Raw genomic sequence first — 5,144 nt, 5'->3', positions numbered from 1 at the left:
AAAGAACAGCAAATGCAAAGTCCCTGAAGTAGAAGCATAATTTGTTTCCTCATGAGTAAGAAGCCCAGTGTGATTAGAGCTGAGTGAGAGACAATGAGAATAGTTAGGTTCAGATCCCTGAGTAAAATGGGGAGTGATTGGAAACAGTTTTAGCTAAGGAGTGATGTAAACTGGCTCACAGTTTAAAATATTACTCTGACTGCTGTGTTGTAAAAGATGATAGGAATAAAAAGGCTATAGTTAGGGGTGCCTGGGTGGTTCTGTTGGTTAAGGGTCAACTCTTGATTTTGGCTCAGGTCATGATCTCACGGTTCATGGGAGATCAAGCCCTGCATCAGGCTCTGCACTGACACCACGGAGTCTGCTTGGGATTCTCTCTCCCTCTCTCTCCCTGCCCTTCCCCCGCTTGCTTGTACACACATGCTCTCTCTTTCAAAATAAATAAATAAACATTAAAAAACAGACTATAGTGGAACAAAGGCAGAAGCAGGTGATAGTAGTGGAGGTAATGAGAAATGCTCAGATTCATTTTGAAGGCAAAACTCACCATAGTGATGGATTAGACATGGGACATGAGGAGAGTAAACAAGGATGGCTCCAAGGTTTTTGACCCAAATGACTAGAGGATGGAATTATTGAGATAGAGAACAAGGAAGGAGCATTTTGGTGGTGGAAGTGGGTACAGAAATCAAAGGCATTGGGGCGCCTGGGTGGCGCAGTCGGTTGAGTGTCCGACTTCAACCAGGTCACGATCTCACGGTCCGTGAGTTCGAGCCCCGCGTCGGGCTCTGGGCTGATGGCTCAGAGCCTGGAGCCTGTTTCCGATTCTGTGTCTCCCTCTCTCTCTGCCCCTCCCCCGTTCATGCTCTGTCTCTCTCTGTCCCAAAAATAAATAAACGTTGAAAAAAAAAATTAAAAAAAAAGAAATCAAAGGCATAACCGTTAAATGTTAAGTCAGATATTATTATTAGAAATCCAAATGTCAAAGAGTCATTGAATGTGAGTCTGCTTAAGAGATATAAATTCAGGAATCATCAGCCTACAGGTAATACTTAAAACCCCATGAAGCTAGGTGAAATCCCCTAAGGAGTGTGTTAAGGAGATTCAAGGATGAGCTTGGGATATCCCAATATTTAGAGATCAGGAAGATAAAGTGAAACAAGCAAAGAAGACAGAAAGAGTAGCAAACAAGGTAGAAAAAGAACCAAGAAAGATTAGTATCCTGTAAGGCAAGTGAAGTGTTTTAAGGGGAAAAGGAGTGATCAGTGGTGTCAAATGTTCAAGAAAAATGACGACTGAGAATAGACCACTGTTTTTAGTACATAGAGTTCATGTGTCTCTGACAAGAACCATTTTAGTAGACAGATATATAGGGGGGAAATGGGTTCAAGAAAGAAAGGAAGGAGAACAGAGACAAATTTCCTCCTACCTGCATGTATGCTAATGGGTATGATCCAATAAAGACAGAAATCAATATAGGAGATGCAGAGGAGAATTTCTGGAGCAACATTCTTGAGAATATGAGAATGGATGAGATTTAGTGCCCAAGAAGATGAATTGGCTTCCCATCTGAGTATGGATATTTCATCCATAATTGCAGACATAAAGAATAACAATATGAGAATAAAAACAGGTACATATGGTAGTGAGGGGTATTTGTCAGTTGGATTCTTTGGGAATCAGATTCCAAGACAGAGCTAGAAATGTAGGCTATTTACTGGGAATAATGTGTGGGAGAGATTAAGGGTGAAGGGTACAGAAATAGGCAGAAAAGTCTGGCACCTGTAAAAGAAGAGGGGGGAAAGAGGATTGGGTAAGAATTTCTGTGAGTGCAGCACAGCTCTGAGAAAGACTCACTTACCCAACAGGGCTCCAGTAGAAAGACTGCCTATAGAGGAGTACTCTGTTAGAAATGGCCAGACCTCAGCACCCCCTCCATGCTCAACCACTGGCTAGGGGCTGCTTTGAAACAGAATGTCTTGGGGGCGCCTGGGTGGCACAGTCGGTTAAGCGTCCGACTTCAGCCAGGTCACGATCTTGCGGTCCGGGAGTTCGAGCCCCGCGTCAGGCTCTGGGCTGATGGCTCAGAGCCTGGAGCCTGTTTCCGATTCTGTGTCTCCCTCTCTCTCTGCCCCTCCCCCGTTCATGCTCTGTCTCTCTCTGTCCCAAAAATAAATAAACGTTGAAAAAAAAAAAATTAAAAAAAAAAAAAAAAAAAAAGAAACAGAATGTCTTGGGTTCAAATGCTGCAGTGGACCCCCAGGTGCTACTTCCACATGCCAGCAGCTCACTGCACTCCTCACAAATGACTGACAGGCTCTTCTTCAAGGGAAATCCAAGTGGCATAACTCCATGGCTGTCACAGAATACGTGGAAAGTTTCTTCTGATTGTGAAATAGGAAGTAAGGCCAACAACTTAACTTGAGATTGGGAAAGATGTATTGGAGGTTTGAGGAGGAAAAGAAGGTGAGAAATAGTTATCCAAGTAGAAGGAGAGTGAATCAACCACAGAATATAGTAGGCTCACTCACTAGCACTAAGGGCTCGCCTGAGTTTAGTCATAATGAGTTTAAAATGAGAACAAGTGGTTGGTTTTATTGTTTTCTCTAGCTATTTTCTCTGCTTTGATGCAGGCATGTAGAGTTGGATTTAACCAGAGTTGAGGGTTTGCCTACCTAAGGGAGGGCAAGGGAATTGAGGATGTTTGCAAGAGAGCAATCATACAAAAATAAAGAAAGGAGAAAAGGGAGGACATGAGTTGGTTGAGGTCAAATGAAAAATAGATAGGCTCAATGGATTGTTGTAGGTTCAAGTGGAGTTGAGAAACTGGTGGAATTGGAGGTCTCTGGTTACCTTTGGCAAGAGTAGTTTTGGAAAAGAAAGGAGGGTGGAAGCTGATGAATGAGTAGAGCCATGAGAGGGAAGGGAAGAAATAGAGACCTAAATTGTAGCCAGTGCTTTCCAGACATAAGAAAATGAAGGCCTGGATGAAAGAGAATGTTTTTGCCTCTAATAATGTGGGAAACACAAACGAGATGCCAAGCATTTCCTCACAAAAGGATTCTAGAAGATCACCACCTACTGGGCATGCAGGTTCTCAGTCTAGTCTTATCCCCCAAAACTGGGTAAAAGACCACTTGGCCCAGATGCTCATCTAAAGCATCTGGAGGAATGTGGACCGTGTCCCTTCCTTAGTGACCTTCTGAGTAGGAAAATCTATGAAATTGGCTTTAGGGATCAAATTCTGGGACCTAGATGAACACATTGGAGAACATAGAAGGAGTCTCATTTCTGACTTCATACAAGTTTGTACTGATCACAGGTCAAAAGCAAATTCAAAGAGTTCCCTAAGATTGTGTCACTGGAAATAGCAGAGACAGGACAAGACTCAGATGCAGAAAGCCTGGATTTCTAATTCCGGTTCTACCACTCACTAGCTATACAGCTTGGGCAAGGCATTTAATCAGCCGGAACCTCAGATCCTTCATCTAGGAAGTGGAACTAGTAACATTTACCTCATACATTGTTGTGAGGAACAGAAATAATGTGTATAAATTGTCTAGCACTATTCTTAGCAATGCTGTAGGCATTCAGTACATGATTGCTGAATCTGAACCAATTTTACTTATGAACAAATTACACACATACACAGAGTTCTCTCCACCACACACACAGACTGAAAATTTGTATGTAAACAAACACCACCCCAGAAATCTTTAAGAGTTTGGGAAGACACCAGACATTTCTAAAGTGGGTTAATTTTGTTTATACTATCTGTAAATTATTTTGAAATTCCATATTCTAAATAGGACAAAGAGAAGCAATGGATAAAACTGTATGAAGAGATGGAAAAAATAAAACAGGAAGGAGAAGTCAAGAAGAAAAAAGAAAAGGAGAAGGAATGGGAAGATGACACCTGGGGAGTTGAAGAAGAGGGAAGTGAAGAGGATTCTGCCAAGGACCCAGGAAATGACAGGCAGCGGAAGGAAGATGATGCTGAAAGTGTGTTTCTGGGTAAAAATGAAGAAGTCTGTGTTGACCAGAAGGATGAACTGTAATCTGGTAAAAAAAACAAAAACAAAAACAAAACACCTTACATTCAGAGGCAAATGATGTTGCTTAGAAGGAGAAATGTTCATGAGGTTGGCCAAATCTGGAGAGCAAAATTACTTGCTCTTTTTTTAAAAAAATGTTATTAATTTAATTTGCTTTAACAAATTTTTAATGTTTATTTTTGAGAGAGAGAGTCAGAGACAGAGACAGAGCATGAGTGGGGGAGGGGCAGAGAGAGAGGGAGACACAGAATCAAAAGCACAGAGCCTGACATGGGGCTCGAACCCACAAACCGCAATATCATGACCTGAGCTGAAGTCAGACACTTAACCAACTGAGCCACCCAGGCGCCCCTAATTTAATTTTTTTAATTTTGTATTTTAGAGAGAGAGAGAAAGAGAGCAAGTGGGGAGAGGGGCAGAGGGAGAGGGAGAGAAACTTAAGCCGGTTCCACACTCAGCATGGAGCCTGATGTGGGGCTCAAGCCCATGGCACTGGGATCATGACCTGAGCCAAAACCAAGAGTCATACACTCAACCAACTGAGCCACCCAGGCACCCCTACTTGCTCTTTTTGACCAGACTTTGGATTTGTTTTTCTACTCTACCTCCTTTGCTCTATATGACCTTGGGAAAGTCACATCAGCCTCTTGGGGCTCCTATTTCCTTGTCACTGGAAAGGGAGTGAGAATTCCTATTTCATGAGGTTGTTGCAGGGATCAAATAGTCATGTGTGTACAGTGCCTGATATAAATATATAGTCAACAAATAATCACTATTCCTACTATCATTATCATGGTGTTTCTGAAATTAATTGTTGGTAAATAAACTTCTGTATAAACTTGATCTTCACTTTCAATTTATCTTAGTACATCCAGGGAATTTTATTTTGTTTAAATATCTGTATTACTTGGGGCATCTGAGTGGCTCAGTTGGTTGAGCATCTTCCTCTAGATTTCGGCGTAGGTCATGATCCCAGGGTCGTGGGATAGAGCCCTACATCAGGCTCCACACTGAGCGTGGAGACTGCTTGGGATTCTCTCTCTCTGTCTCCCTCTGTCCCTCTCCCCTGCTCACATGCTCTCTCTTTCT

The sequence above is a fragment of the Puma concolor genome, chromosome C1, assembly GCF_028749965.1.
Source record: "Puma concolor isolate L17-30 chromosome C1, mPumCon1.1.hap2, whole genome shotgun sequence".
Taxonomy (NCBI): Eukaryota; Metazoa; Chordata; class Mammalia; order Carnivora; family Felidae; genus Puma; species Puma concolor.
The sequence above is the reverse complement of the archived record's forward strand: the minus strand, read 5'-3'. Positions refer to the sequence as shown.